Here is a 17500-nt window from a genome sequence, read left to right as displayed (position 1 = left end):
TCCCTTCCAATTTTCTTTCTCGGCGACCATTGCCTGGAGTATTGTTATCTTTTCCCCCAGGTCCCACATGATTGCTGCCACAAGCCAGGTGGCATCTACTTCAGGAGGTATATTATATATTTTGATTTTGGATGTTCTTCTTCCCATATAAGTGGGAAGAAGTACCACCTCCTCCGTTTTTAGCATTTCAGAAGTGTCGCCTGGCTATCTCTTCTGATTTGAATCAAACTTCAACAGTTCCAAATTGTTTTCCACAGTTTATATACGTAATGTCAGACCATATTGGTCTTAGACATTCTTCTATTTTATCTTCCTCTATTTTAAAGATTCTTTTTTTTTTACAGGGACACAAACAAACCAAAACTGGTTATCAAGTGGCAGTGGTGGTGGGACACAAACGCACATACACACACACACACACACACGCATACACACACACACACACACACACACACACACACACACACACACACATATGTTTGTGTGTTTATGATGGCTTCCACACAGTTTCTGTCTACCAAATTCACTTAAGAGGCTTTGGTCAGCCCAAAGCTATAGTAGATGACACCTGCCTAGGATGCTGTACAGTGGAACTGAACCCAAAATTACATAGCTGCAAAACAAGCTTTGGCAAGTATCATACAGTGAGGAAATAGCAGGGCAAGTGAGCAAAGGCTATGATTTAGTCAAGGCCATAAAATGCTATTCATACTGACAATACCTTTGGGAAAGGCACAAACACAGCAATACTTCTCATTCTATAAATCTCGCCTCTCTGCTTAGTCAAACAATATACATTCACTGAATTGAAAAAGCGGAAACAGAGTTTTCAAAAGTGGGAATTTAAAACAATTAATTTTATAAGTCTTGAGGTTTGTTTTCATAAAAGAAAATATATCAAAACAATATCAATTATAACAAGCACATACACAAAAACAAACACATACTCTCTCTCCTTCTCTCTCTCTTTCTCTCTCTTTCTCTCTCCTTCTCTCTCTCTTTCTCTCTCTCTCTCTCTCTCATTCTCTTTCTTTATCTCATTATTTATGTATGTAACTATCTATCTCTTTATCTATCTATCTATCTATCTATCCCTCCATTTGTCCATCCATCCATTTAACCACCCATCCTTCTATCCATGCATCTATCTATCTATCTATCTATCTATCTATCTATCTATCTCTCCATCTTTCCCTGTCTCATTATCTTCCTTTCTCCTCTCGCCTCTCCCCGAATTTCTCAAACTTTCAAAATCAGTTTCCTTATGTCTTCAAGGGGATATCAGAAATATCTGGAAAATAATTACAATTTTTAAGATGCTATAATAATTAAATTCATATATTGTTAATGAAAAGTAAATTATTCTCATATTTACATTATTTTAAAGTGAAACAAATACTTGCATAAACGAAAAGAGAAATTTACTAAAAAAAATATATAAATCATGTCCCCTTATGAGTATTTTGTACAGCAGAACATTTTGCTTTGTTTAAAAAATGCAAACATGAATTCCCTGTTTAATCATAGGTCAACCAACAATAAATTTACATTGAATTACATTCATATTTCAAATTTAATTTTTAACAATTTAATAGAAAGTAATTATTTCTTGAACATGTATTTAGAAACAAATGAGCTATATTGATCTTGTAGCAGAAATCATTAATAAGAGTCAGTGAAGTTACGAGGAAACTTTCAATTAAAACAAAAGGTGAAAAGACAAGGTACCATAAAAAAAAAAGTATAAGAAATTGTGTGATAAAGTTTTGTTGATGTTGTTGTTGTTGTCATTGCCATTGCTGCTGCTGCTGCTGGTGCAGCTGTTAATGTTGATGTTGTTGATGTTTATCTTTTGATTACTCTTGACTGAGCAGACCTGTGACCAAAGGCATTTCAATTTGATTTCAATTCTCTTCAATTCATTTATTGACATTGTCATTAAAACACCAGAAGAAATGCAGTACTTATTTTGATTATTTGCATTTTGAGTTCAAACTCTGCATAGGTCAAGTTCACATCCTTTTATCCTTCCAAGCATGAGAAATACAATTCCAGTCTAAAAGAGTGAACTGAGGGAATCGTTAGAGCGTCGGACAGAATGCTTTGTGATATTTATTCCAGTTCTTTGTATCCTAAGTTAAAATTCCTCCACTACTTGGTCCTTCAGTGCTTTAGTTGAGTTCATTCTGTTGCAGGCGTTTGGAACTGGTCTCCTGTTTGATCACAATTTCCTCCTGCTCTCCACTAGTCTCAGCATCCCTGTAAAGAATCATGGGTAATGATTCCACAAAATTGTGATTTATAATAATGTATCTACTTGTTCTTACTATGTTCTGGAAGATTCAAATGTGAATGTGAATATCTGCTTGCATTTGGTTTTTGCTACTGGTGAATGACTCCTCCCTTTAGCTGATGTCTGTTCACAACATATATGGGCACTATCATGCTATTAGCTATCAAAAGTGAAAGTGCTCACTGCTAGTGAAGTATCTGTCTGTCTGCCTGTTGCTGGCCTGTGGATTCTTTGGCTACTGACTGCTAATACCATGACTGGCCGGAGCGAGCTATATGTCTGTCTGTCTCTCTCTCTCTCTCTCTCTCTATCTATCTATCTATTACTCGAAAGTTCGCGCGTCCGTGCTAGCTAGTCGTGAGTGGTCGATCCTATTATTTTTAAACTTCAAACTTCATTTGTTTTCTATTTTGATAAATTCTCTCTGTTGAAAATTATATTTTTATATTTTAAATAATTTGCAATTTCAGGAAATATGTTTTTATATTAAATTTGTGTTTTCTACTCACGACTAGCTAGCGCGGACGCGCGAACTTTCGAGTAATAGATAGATAGATAGAGAGAGAGACAGACAGACAGACATATAGCTCGCTCCGGCCAGTCATGGTATTAGCTGTCAGTAGCCAAAGAATCGACAGGCCAGCAACAGGCAGACAGGCAGACAGACAGATACTTCACTAGCAGGCAATGAGCACTTTCACTTCTGACAGCTAATAGCATGATAGTGCCCATATATGATTCACCAGTGGAAGGGGACTTTGAGTCAATGTCAGGTTTTGACCTCATTTTCTGAATGGAGTTGGTAGATGGAAACTGAGAGAAGCCCATTGTGTAAATATGAATATATGTGTTTGTGTATATGAGTGTGTGTGTGTGTGTGTGTGCATCTGTTTGTCTCTCTGTCTGTCTGTCTGTGTTTGTCCCACATCACTGTTTGACAAGTGTTGGTGTGTTTACATCCCTGTAACTTAGCAGTTTGACAAAAGAAACCAATAGAATAAGTACCAGGCTTTAAAAAAAATGACAAGTATCCAGATCAATTCATTCAAACTAAAAATTCATAAAGGCTGTGCTCCAGTATGGCCACAGTCTTATGAGTGAAACAAGTAAAAAGATACCAGCATGGAAAACAGACATAAAACGATGACAATGATGATAACAACAAGAACAACAACAACAACAACAACAATAGCAATGTTGGTAGCGAAGATGATGATGATGCTGATGATGGATGAATTCTAGATCAAATAGAAACTCACATTTAACAAACAATTTTTTAATGTTAGTAAATACAATTATGTTTTCTTATCAGAGCACTGTTTTATAACATACTAGCTTAAAAGCTGCACTCCATGTGGACTTCTAAGCTAGCTCCTGCAGAGGGATAATTGGGCCTGTGGTTCAAAACTAAAGAGAGCTAAATAGCATGACTGAAAGATGTCTATAATGACTATATGCCCTGGTGGTGTTTGATCAGAGGCTAAGGACACATGAGAATTAATTCTGTGATGCAATCATTCTATTGTTCCAGTCCCAAGTTGAATTCCAACTGTTGGCCAGTTTGTCCCAAAGTTCTTATCACAATGTAAAATTAACGAAGCGAATGTCATTTATCTCCCCCTTGATCTCTGATGTCATCCTACAAACACCAACCAAGATGGCGTGAATCAGCCAAGCTTTACCTGCTAGATGTAGCAACTCAAATACTTTTAAACAGATCCCAATACTGGATATTCAAGAACCAAATGTAGGGCAGATTTTCGATCCTGGGATCATTCTGATTCCAAAAAGGTGTAACATGTCTACATAGAGCAAATGTAGACTGAGATACAGGGGTCCCAGACAGACAGACAGAATTTCGCTTTTATTATAATAGATTGTAAAATATATCAAGTTTAGAGCGGCGAGCTGGCAGAATCTTAACCACACTAGGCAAAATGCTTAACAGCATTTCATCCATCTTTACATTCTGACTTCAGATTCTGCTGAGGTAAACTTTGCCTTTTATCCTTTCAGGGTCGATCAATAAAATAAGTACCAGTCAAGTACTGAAGTCGATATAATCAACTTGCCCTTTCCTACAAAATTACTGGCCTTGTGTGAAAATTTGAAATCAATATATACTAAGTTTATATCCATCTCAGTTTATAACTAATGTTTTAAGCTTGACATATAACCAATACCAAATGATGTTAATATGTGAATATTGTTATAAAGGAAAAATTGTTATTCTAACTGGTATCTCTGTTTCGCTTTCTACTCAGCAAATAACTATCCCCAATGATTTTATACATAATTTAGTTATCCTTGTATTCACCGATAATATTTCTAAATTAGACAGCCAATAATATATAGAATATAATTCAATAGAATCCAGAACAAGTTCATGGGAATAGTAACTACCAAGATATCTTTTATATCAATGTCATTTTCTTATGCGAGTTAATATAAGGCAATATCAACCACCTAGACATAAATATCTATTATTGCATCATCTGCATTTTCTTATAATACTTAATATACTTAATCCATCCATCACGTGGTTTATAGGGATATCAACTACATCATTATCATCATCATCATCGCTGTTATCATCATCATCATCATCATCATCATCATCATTCTCCTCATCATAATCTTTATCATCACTTTTCATTCACTTTTCCATGCCAGCATGAGTTGAATGGGTTTCTATGAGCAGACAATGTTTTAGAAGTAGATCCTCTTCCTGTTGCACTCTTACAACATGTAGACACATAGTGTGTATATTCTGTTACAAATATAGGTTACACGTGGTAGAGAATATCAACTGCATAGCCAAATACCATAAATCCTCAAATATAGTCCACCCTTGAGTATAATATGCAAGGGACTTTTAGGGGGCTATACCTCTAAAAAACCTAAACCTCGTGTATAATATGCACCCCTTCTCTAACTTGAGTCAATAATGTCTATATAACGTCCTTGGTTTGTTAACGTATATATGGTAACGTCCTTTATTATTATTGTGTATATAACATAATGCAAACGTGTAGCTTTTTTGTGCACTTTGTTTGCAGAAAATAAAGATATAACAGTAATAACGTCAGTGAAAAATAAATATTAAGTAAATTGCCTTTACATATTTATCCCTTAGAAAATTTTGCTTAGAAAATATTTCTCATTTTTAACCTCGTATATAATACACACTAGAAATTTTGACCTTTAAATTTTGGGGAAAAAGTGCGGATTATACTCAAGGATTTACAGTATTTAGTATGACCAGTTCATTTCCTCATAATATCTGATGCACTTAATTCAGTGCCTGAAACCTAGAACAAATATTTATTACATACTCTATATTTTCTCATAATGATTGGCAGATCTACTTTTTTGCTTGGTTTAACTTGACTCATTATTTATCACAGCCAGACGAAATGCTTAGCAGTATTTCATGTGTTGCTATGTTCTGAGTTCAAATTCCGCCGAGGTTGACTTTGCTTTTCATCCTTTCAGGGTCGATAAATTAAGTACCTGTCAATGTGATCGATTGTCCCCCTCCCCACAAAAAGCCAGGCCTTGTGCCTATAGTAGAAAGGATTATTTATTACAACCACTACATTTTCTTAGTGTAATTTATAGACTAAATATGTCACTGTTTAACTCTTTTGCTACCAACCATCTTGATTTCATGATACAAACTTCCTGTTTAAAATTATCTTATCTAAAACCTTCCATCAAAATTTCATGCTAATTCATATTCCAAACACCTGCTTATTAATGTCAAAAGTATTTAACAATATTCGTTATTATTTTCAGAATTAACTGAAACAAATGCAATGAATTTGATCAGAAATATGGTAACTAAAGGATTAGCAAAACCTCTTTGACCCATGGGTGCTTTCAACAAAATCCACTCAGTTGCAACATTGGAGCCATGTGTCTGACTTAAAATAATTCCTCCTTTCCTTCCACAAAGGAAGAACCTAAACACATACCTCAAGCCATTTTGTCCAATGCTCTAATGATCCTATTAATCCACTATCCTTATATAATGATAAATAATGAGCATATGCATCTCATCTAATTACTGCTGTATTTAAGCCTAAAGGGTAACATGTATTTTTTAATCTATGCATTGACATAAAACTTTAAGCCTTTGAATCATTGTAGCTTCTTCGTTAATAAAAATATTCTTTTCTACTCTAGGCACAAGGTCTAAAATTTTGGGGGAGGGGGGCAGTCGATTAGATCGACCCCAGTACACAACTGGTACTTAATTTATTGACTCCAAAAGGATGAAAGGCAGAGTCGACTTTAGCGGAATTCAAACTCACGATATTTCGCATGGCATGACAACAGTTCTGCTAGGTCACTGCCTAAATTAATAAAACTGTTAATACTCTAATGTATGTATTGAGTTCTGTTTCTCTCATTTATAAAGCCACAGTTATTATTGGTTAGTCATCGTCATTATCATCATCGTTTAACGTCCGCTTTCCATGCTAGCATGGGTTGGACGATTTGACTGAGGATTGGTGAACCAGATGGCTGCACCAGGCTCCAATCTGATTTGGTAGAGTTTCTACAGCTGGATGCCCTTCCTAACACCAACCACTCCAAGAGTGTAGTGGGTGCTTTTACATGCCACCGGCACGAGGGCCAGTCAGGCGGTACTGGCAATGGCCACGTGCAAGTGGTGTTTTTTACGTGCCACCTACACAGGAGCCAGTCCAGCTGCACTGGCAATGACCTCGCTCGAATGTTTTTTCACATGCCACCGGCACAAGTGCCAGGAAGGCGATGCTAGGCAGTGAGCTGGTAGAATTGTTAGCACACCAGGTAGAATGCTCAGTGGCATCTCATTCATCTTTACATTCTGAGTTCAAATTCTGATCGGGTCGACTTTGCCTTTTATCCTTTTGTTGGTGGGGGGGGGGGGGGGGGGGGGGGGTCATTAAGATAAGTATTTGCTGAACTCTGGTGTCAATATAATCAACTTACTACCTCCCCTGAAATTTCTGGCCTTGTGCCAAAATTCCAAACCAATATCATGTATTAAATTCCTATTTGTACATAGCCTAGTAGTTAAAATATTGAGCCTACAATCATAGGGTTCTGGATTTGGTCTTGGGCTGGGCAGTGCATTTTGTCCCTGAGCAAGGCACAGCAATGGTCATAAAGAAAGACCTTTCTTCCTCTGACTAAACCTTAAAAATGATATTACAACATATTGTAATAAATAACATGCATATACATCTGTTCTTATACTTGCTATACCTAAGCCTAAAGTTTAACTCATAACCAAGTCTAAATGATATAAAACTAATATAAAACCAAGTCTAAATAATATAAAACTAATTATTTTCTATTTCTCTGTTAATTGTTTCAATTTGTTGTTTAAGGAGAAAATTTGAAATTCCTATTACTGATTACATTAAGAATAATTTGGTCAGTAGAAAAATCAATATCTGAAAAATCTACACCTGTTTTTCTCAAGTCAACAAAATATTTATCTTTTAACAAATTAACCAATCTACTTCCTTCTGTTCTTTGTTTTTTAACCTCAGAAATAGATTTGAATGGAGAGAACATATACTATTTCTTTTTATGTAATATAGATGCAGGGATAGCTTTGCAGCTGAGAAGTTTGCTTCATGACCATGTCGTCACAAGTTCAGTCCCACTTCATGGCACCTTGTGCAAGTGTCTTCTACTATAGCCCTGAGATGATCGAAGCCTTGTAAGTGGACTTGGTAGACAGAAACTGAAAGAAAGGTGGTGAGCTGGCAGAAATGTTAGCACGCCGGGTGAAATGCTTAGTGGTATTTTGTCTGACGTTACGTTCTGAGTTCAAATTCTGCCAAGGTCAACTTTGCCTTTCATCCTTTCGGGGTCGATAAATTAAGTACCACTTATGCACTGGGGTCGATGTAATCGACTTTAATCCCTTTGTCTGTCCTTGTTTGTCCCCTCTATGTTTAGCCCCTTGTGGGCAATACAGAAATAAGAAACTGAAAGAAACTTATTATATAAGTATACATACATGTATACCAAGTTTTCCAGTCTTTGTTTTAATATATACTTACTCTTCAAAGGGATTAAGTCGGTTACATTGACCCCAGTGCGTAACTGGTACTTAATTTATCGACCCTGAAAGGATGAAAGGCAAAGTTGACCTCGGCAGAATTTGAACTCAGAATGTAACAGCAGACGAAATACCGCTAAGCATTTTGCCCGGCGTGCTAACGTTTCTGCCAGCTCACCACCCTATGCGAGCAAAGAATTCTGCCAAAGTCTTACTCCATGTCAACCAATGTCATGTACAGCAGTTTCTTTTTTGCTTCCAGTTGCTTTGTGAATGTGTGTACGTGGTCTGATCAATAAGTATCCGGACTGTTGCCATCGTAACAAAGCTATAAAGCATGCAGAATAAATAGCTCTGATCGACTTTTTGGGGTTTTTATTAATTATTTCTTGGACTTTTTGTTCAAAGTTGCATTCCAATGGCATTAGGACTCCGTACATCCATGTTTGCACTCAGCTGCTGAGGAGATCCAAGAGTTGATCATTCCACGATAGTGAGCTGACTGCCTCCACCTACATACACATATATAATACATGCATGCATGCATACGCATGCGCATGCACACACACACATACATATACACACTCGCATGTGCATGTGTTTACACACAACATTAGGTGAGAGACTTGAAATGCTGCCAGCTTTAATATCGAACACCGCCTGGACACGAGGAGGTATGGACTGGCTTTATAGGAGTTCATTCTAATTACATCTTCTCATGTGTAGTGACATTAATTGCCGGTGATGATGATGAAGATGATAATAAGGAGGAGGAGGAGGAGGAGGAAGATAATGATGGTGATGATGATGATGGTGATGATGATGATGATGGTGATGATGATGATGGTGATGGTGGTGAAGCTGATGATAATGGTGGTGGTGGTGGTGGTGATGTTCGTGCAGTTGATGTTGTTGTTGTTGTTGGCGGCGGTGGTGGTGGTGGTGGTGGTGGTGGTGGTGGTGGTGGTGGTGGTGGAGTTGGCGGCGACGGTGGTGGTGGCGGCGGTGGCGGCGGCGGCGGCGATAGTGGTGAAGGTGGTGGTGAAGGCGGCGGCGGTGGTGGTGGTGAAGGCGGCGGCGGTGGTGGCGGTGAAGGCGGTGGTGGCGGTGAAGGCGGTGGTGGTGGTGGTGGTGGTGATGATGATGATGTTCGTGCGGCTGTTGTTGTTGTTGTTGTTAGTGGTGGTGGTGGTGATGGTGGTGGTGGATGTGGCGGTAGTGAGGATGATGGAGTGTTTAATCTAGATGAAGCTGACTGTAAATTTCATAAAAGTACATTGTTGGAAAGACGAGTATTCTGCAAGTCAAAGTTTATTAACTATATAGATGATACCTATTAATCACACAAGCCAACAATGAAGGGTCCTCAACGAGGTTGGTAAATTTGCTAGAAATAACAACTACATCATCTTCAAATTACACCCTATCATCTTTAGAAACAAAATAACGGGAATCTTTGGGTAGGCTGTGTGGTAAGTAGCTTGCTTACCAACCACATGGTTCCGGGTTCAGTCCCACTGCATGGCACCTTAGGCAAATGTCTTCTATTATAGCCTCGGGCTGACCAAAGCTTTGTGAGTGGATTTGGTAGACAGAAACTGAAAGAAGCCCGTCGTATATATGTATGTATGTGTGTGTATATGTGTTTGTGTGTCTGTGTTTGTCCCCCCACCATCGCTTGACAACCGATGCTGGTGTGTTTACGTCCCCGTAACTTAGCGGTTCGGCAAAAAGAGACCTATAGAATAAGTACTAGGCTTACAAAGAATAAGTCCTGGGGTCGATTTTCTCGACTAAAGGCGGTGCTCCAGCATGGCCGCAGTCAAATGACTGAAGCAAGTAAAAGAGTAAAAGAGAGAGTAATGTATTTTGGTGGGGGTATACTATGTTCCGAAAGGAAAAGATGGAAGGCCACGAGAGGAATACTCTTGATCATTACTCTGCTGACCAAAGCTCTCATGTGGTTAAAGAATCTTTCATCCACTTCTGTTTCCATGTATAGAGTCTGCCAAAAAATGTATACACACTTCAAGAAAAGAAAAAAAAAACGAATAGAAATATTTTAATACTAAGTTTATTCAGTCATTATGGGATTAATATAAGTAACCTTTAACCTCTACAATTACAAGCGGTGCTCAAATTGGTGGCCATTAGCTTCCAGACACTAATTAGTATGATGACCTGTTACTTGAGTAATATTTACTAAAGTGTCCAGTGGGATTGCTACTCATGCCACTTTAATTGCTTCCTGAAGAGCCATCAATATAGCCTGTTTTCTGTGATACATGACATCCTTTAGGGATGCCCCATAAGTAAAAATCTGTAGGAGAATGTGTGGAGAACGCATCACCCTATCCAGTGTACTTGCAACTTGTCGTCCAGGTAAGTTCACACGTCCCAGCAGCAGCATGGTAGTGCAGCATCCTGTTGAAAGAAAAAAAAATAATCATTTTCATTAAGTGCATGGAAGGCAGATAAAATGGACATTCATAGCATGTCTAGGTACGCTTGACCAGTAACAGTACCTTCAAAGAAAAATGGCTTCATTAAACCTCTTGATGACACTCCATACCTGACATTGGACCCCAGTAAATTAACTGCTTTGTCCACATGGTGCCCAGTAAACACAAATATGTTGGTTCACGGTTCCACTTAACTTAAATTATACTTCATCAGACCATCATCCTCACAAACTCTTCATCCTCGCCTTTCATGTGCTGAAACCACGCACAAAACCCAATTCTTCCATCAGAATCGTCATCGTTAATTGCATGCAATAATCTTGAGATTTTCCACTGAGCTCTCTTAACCCATTACCTACCAGTGATCTCATATGAGATCACTTAAAAATTACAAATTTCTTAATTATCTGTCAATATTTACACATATCTAACCTTTTTGCTATATCTACTAGGTATATTTCTCTGATAGTGGATGCGCAATGGCCCAGTGGTTAGGGCAGCGGACTCACGGTCATAGGATCGCGGTTTCGATTCCCAGACCGGGCGTTGTGAGTGTTTATTGAGCGAAAACACCTAAACCTCCACGAGGCTCCGGCAGGGGATGGTGGCGAACCCTGCTGTACTCTTTCACCACAACTTTCTCTCACTCTTACTTCCTGTTTCTGTTGTGCCTGTAATTCAAAGGGTCAGCCTTGTCACACTGTGTCATGCTGAATATCCCCGAGAACTACGTTAAGGGTACACGTGTCTGTGGAGTGCTCAGTCACTTGCACGTTAATTTCACGAGCAGGCTGTTCCGTTGATCGGATCAACTGGAACCCTCGACGTCGTAAGCGACGGAGTGCCAACAACAAATTTCTCTGATATTCAAATGAGGTTCGCTAATTTTTCACCCAATATCTCGCTTATTTCTATTTGAAATGTTATTTTGATCATTCCAACGTGTTTCTAAGGCTGTTTTATGCTAGAAATCAAAGTTTCATAAGAGGAGGTAATGGGTTAAGAACGCACCTTATGCTTGTACTGTTTATTCCTATTGTGCACTCATATTGTCTTGTACACTTCTGTGGCGAGCGTGTAAAATGTTCCAACACCATAACCGAGGAAACAGCACTTGTTACTCACTGTACGAGGTCTGACGGATTTTCCTTCCTGCACATGACACATGGCACCATGTGTTTCGAACTTATCCCGAATCCATGAAATTATCAGACGTATTGAAGGCTTTGTTGCAAACTCACGCCTCTATTGTCGTTGAACTTCAACAACAATCTCAAATTTGAAATACCACTTTAAAATGGTCTTACATTTCTTTAACGACAACTGTACCTTTGCTATTTTGTCACATATGAAATATTCAAGTATTTTTAATCTCAAAATAATGCCCACTGACTATTTCATACGTCAATAATTTATCAAGTGCAACTTAACTTTTTCAATATCACATCTTACTATCAGTAAAAATTAAAGTACTTTTAAAATTAATAATTTTTGTTCATGTCAACAATCGATCAAATGCAACTTAACTTTTTCAGTATCACACATTACCAAAAGTAAAAATTACGGTTTTTTTTTTTAAATGAAAATTGTTTTGAAAATTTTACATTAAATTTTTTTTTTTTAATTGTTTTAAAAAGCCAACCACGTTCAAAAAAGACCAAAAGAAGAAAAAGGCAGAAAAAATTTTTTAATAAAAAAAGATTAAAAGGCAACTTACATTAATCTCAAGATGTCTGAATAAATTTAGTATCAAAATATTTTCTACACGTTTTTCTTTCCCAGAAGTGTCTGTACAATTCTTTGACGGAATCTGCACATGTGTGTGTACGTGTGTGTGTGTGTGTGTGTGTGTGTGTGTGTGTGTGTGTGCACGCGCGTGCATTACATATTCAGAAATAATATTTGTAGCAATATTAATCAAAGAGGTAATTAAAGAAAACTAAAAGAAATTTTCTTTTGACATATGTGGCCAATATTTCATTTTATAACTCTCTCTCTCTCTCTCTCTCTCTCTCTGTATATATATATATATATATATATATATATATATATATATATATATATATATATATATATATGTGTGTGTGTGTGTGTATTTATATTGTATGTACTTATATATATGTACTTTATATTATATAGAAGTATATATGTATATATATATATATATATATATATATATATATATATATATATATATATATATATATATATATATATATTGTATATAATATAATATAATATATAATTATGCATGTATGTATGTATGTATGTATGTACTCTGGCTCTCACCGTAAATCTACTCTTTTAGAGAACCTACGTATCTGGTTTTTTATCTTGTAACTCGAGTTTCACACCAATGCGATTTTCAGGCGAGTTTTCAAAATATATTGAGCACTCGCTTCTCATACTTTCGATTAACCATTCATGTATGTATGCAAATTGACAGCATGACCCTTTTTTGATGCAATTCAGCTTTCGGCGTGGTTTGTGCTGGTTCATTATGCTTGGACCATGATCGTCTTCGATTGATGTTATTGTAGGCAATCCATTTTTCATCACTAGTGATGATTCGTTTTAAAAAAAAAGGGTCGATTTCATTGCGTTTGAGATGCATGTCGCAAATATTGGTTCGTTGTGTTAAGTTAAACTCTTTCAATTTATGTGGAACCCAAATATCGAGCTTCTTAACGAGTCTAAAACGTTTAAAATGATATACAATTGTTGTGTGTGATACATTTAACCTCTCTGCAATCTTTCGCACAGTTAATATGACAATCAGATTCAATCATGGCTTTGATCTGGTCATCATCAACTTCAGTAGGTTGACCAGAACGTTGGTCATCTTTGAAAGAAAAATCTGCAGAACGGAATTTTTTAAACAATTTCTGACATGTGCGTTCTGTTAAGCAATCAATAAATTTTACATATCTCTTTGTGAGTCTCAGCAATTTTCTTGTCTTTACGGAAATAAAAAAGCAAAATATGGAGAAAATGTTCGTTTTTGCATTCCATATTAAAATTGACACTGAACTAACAGTTGTAAACAAAATTACGCGCAATTTGCTTCTAAAGAAAGCTAAAAGTAACGGCTATCAAATGTTAAAAGGTAAAAATCATAACATTGACAAAAGTTATTTTTAAAAATCATAACTCTATTTGCGAAAAACGAAATTACTTTCTTTGCAACCTAATATATATATCGCAGGCGTAGAAGCGCGGTTAAGAAGTTTGTTTCCCAACCACATGGTTTTGGGTTCAGTTCCACTGCGTAGCACCTTGGGCAAGTGTCTTCTACTACAGCGTTGGGGTTGATCAAAGTCTTGTGAGCAGATTTTGGCGGCGGAAACTGAAAAAGGCACCTCGTATGTGTATAGATAAGTGTATATATATGTGGTAGTGTGTGAGTGAGTGTGCGCGCGCATGTTTGTGTTCCTTTGTCTTGGCGTCGAGTGATTGTTGCAGACGAATGTCATTCATTTCCAATATTCTGCAAAAACTTGTCTAGTCATGGGAAGATATTACTTTACTTTGGAACAGGCAAGGGTTGGTGACAGGAAAGGCATTCGGACATCGAAAACTGCCTCTATAAACTTCGTTCGACCCGTACAAGCATGGATAAGCAAACATTAAAACGATGATGATGACGGTGAAGATAATATATGTACGTCTGCAAGTATATATATGAGTGTGTACACGCACGAAACCCAAATATACTTATGTGTATGTATGCATATGTGTCTATGGGTGTATATATATATATATATATATATATATATATATATATATATAAAAGAAGAATACCAGACAGTAATTTTTTTTTCCTTTTACAATTTTATATTATTGATATTCCATAATAAATTGTATACAGTTAAAACGATATTTTGGTTTGAAAAATACTGCAATGGCTGGGAGACATATTTAGCGGCAGAATCATATTATAAGGACATCTAAAGGTTCTGTTATGATTCAATTTCGTTTGCTATTATTCTTTTAAACTTTGAAAAGGGCATTTTTTCATGCAGAAATATTGCTTTCAATGAATACGATTTATTACAGTAGATCAATAATACCAGCGCTAACACTCTATCTTAATGGTAGTCTTTCGGCTGCTTTATATCTATCTATCTATCTATCTATCTATCTATCTATCTATCTATCTACCTATCTATACACACGCACGCGCGCATACACATACACATACACATACACACAGTGAGAGACAGAGATAAAAAGATAGATATAGATAAACGTACATATATATTTATTTACTGTTGCTCTCTTTCTCTCCCGTTCTCTCTCACTCTCTTTCTTTCTCTGTATATATGTGTATGTATATATGTGTATGTATATATATATATATATATATATATATATATATATATATATATATATATATATATAGGGAGATGTACTTGCATAGCAAGTGACCTGATCTGAGATCGTGTGCTGGAACGAAAACAATTGCAGCGTGGAAGGTGTTTATAAGCCATTTAAAATAACACACAAAATCCGTTAGATTCACTTCAACATTTAAATTTAATTTGTCAAAATATTTTCGTCGCTTTGAGACCGCGACCTGTTCACTGACAAAATTCTGTGCTGCATATATATATATATATATATATATATATATATATATATATATATATATATATATATATATATATATATATATATATATATATACATTTACATATATATATATATATATATATATACATATATGTAGATATATACTTACACCACATGCACACACGCACACGCACACACATACACACACAAATGCATGTATATATGTATGTTTATATATATGCATATATACATAAAAGTGTGTGTCTATGCGTGCATACATATACATAAATACATAATGTAGATAGTGTTTATTTTATGTATCTCTGTGTGTGTATGTGTGTGTGCGCGCGTGCGTGTGTGCGTGAGTGTGCGCGTGTGCGCGTGCGCGCGTGCGTGTGTGCGTGTATGTGAGTATATATAGGTACTTACATATATATGTGTGTGTGCGCATGTATGTGTATATGTACGTACGTTGTATGTATGTATGTATGTATGTGTGTGTGTATAGACGCAGACACAGATGTTCTTTTACTGCAGATATATTCTCTTTATGATAAGACAAAGAAATATCGATCATTGTCATTATTATCATTTCCTCCTCTTCCTCCTCCTCCTCCTCGTGCCTTCCTCTCCTCCTCCTCCTCGTGCCTTCCTCTCCTCCTCCTCCTTCTTCAGTGGTTTAGTGATTTCAGAAAACGCACCTCTCTCACGAAAGAAACCAACTATATTTTTAACATCTGCATCAGTATGAAATTACATTTTCTTTGAACTTATTCCTAATACAAAAGAACATACATAAGCGAACACTTGTAGTTATCCAAGTTATTATAATTGCAGCGATTTAAAGCGCAAGTTTTGTTTTTAAAATATTAAAAGAAACTTTTTATACACTTTTTACCTATTTTCCAATGTATTGGCTGTTTTTTTTTGCAAGTGGACAGTAAGCTTTGAATGCTATAATATCAAAATAGCGCCAGAAAGTCCCATGGCTGTTGTATGACCCTGTTGGAAATGAGTAATGTTCAGTCCTATTGCGTGGTACCTTTGCTCCAAAGGACTTGTTGAAACCAAAGCAAAATCACATTTATATCATAACATATATGGTACTTCAAAATCTGGATGAAATGATCTTACAATAAAATGGATCATCATCATAACAGCAGAGCCTTACAACGGGCGCAGCAGAAGCTTAAAAATGCAATATCATTGTATTGAATAAGAGACACGCGACCTTCTCTACAAGTTTACACAATAGAAAATTCATTCATGCATCCTTTAAACATATTCTTACGCTAGACACATTTGAACTGGTGACAGCAAATTAAAAGTTTAAATCCAGTTTTCGGAAACCAGTAGGATATCATGTACCTTACAGACAACAAAATAGATGTCCTAAGAATCATTTCGCCGGAAAATAATCAGAAATATAATGTGCGGTGATTCACCTCCTTTAGTGAGGAACTCTTCTGTTGCACATAAGCAAATTAAATGAACTGGATTAATCAATGAAATTACAATGTATTGTAGTACTAATGTCGATATTTTCACATTTTCATTTTTTTAACAAAAACATCGTTACCTGACGAAATGTGTATCACGTGAAACTTTGAATATTAACTAAGACGTTACCAGCTATGTACATTACACACAAACATACGCGCTTTCAAACGAAATCACCACGCTGGTTAGACGGGCAGACCTACAGCGTATAAGTGACCGAGATCTCAACATCCTCGCAAAACGGAGCGCCTGCTTGTCGCTCGTCCAATTTACTCATTGACAGCTGAGTGAATTGGAACATGTTTTGCTCAACAACACAACGCACCGCCAGGGAATCAAAACCAAGTTCTTGTGATCGTCGGTGCAATACCCTAACCGCTAGGCCATGCGCTTTCACATATAGCCACTTTATATCCAGAAATAATCCGGAATCGGAAGACACTGGTGAGCGTCTACTTCCGGATATATTTCATTTGTAACTTTCAGACTACTTTCTTTTCTTTCTCAATAAAACGCCTGAGACTTAAACACCGGACATATTTCTTTCTTCGTGCTAACTAAATTTATTTTAGCAACCACGCTGCCTCTAGAATTAATCATCTTGCG

At 36.6% G+C, this 17500-nt stretch overlaps 1 long non-coding RNA gene across 1 annotated transcript; it reads right to left on the bottom strand.

The window, feature by feature from the left end:
- Nucleotides 1-10416: 10416 nt before the first annotated feature.
- Nucleotides 10417-12681, bottom strand: LOC149136759 (uncharacterized). Its single transcript, XR_016240937.1, has 2 exons — nt 12540-12681; nt 10417-10784 (listed from the first exon to the last, which is right to left on the bottom strand). It is a non-coding gene; the product is annotated as an uncharacterized LOC149136759 (long non-coding RNA).
- Between the last annotated feature and the right edge of the window lie 4819 nt (nt 12682-17500).

The sequence above is a fragment of the Octopus bimaculoides genome, chromosome 3, assembly GCF_046866305.1.
Source record: "Octopus bimaculoides isolate indiv1 chromosome 3, ASM4686630v1, whole genome shotgun sequence".
Taxonomy (NCBI): Eukaryota; Metazoa; Mollusca; class Cephalopoda; order Octopoda; family Octopodidae; genus Octopus; species Octopus bimaculoides.
Note: the sequence above shows the minus strand (reverse complement) of the source record. Positions and strands in the feature narration are given on the sequence as shown.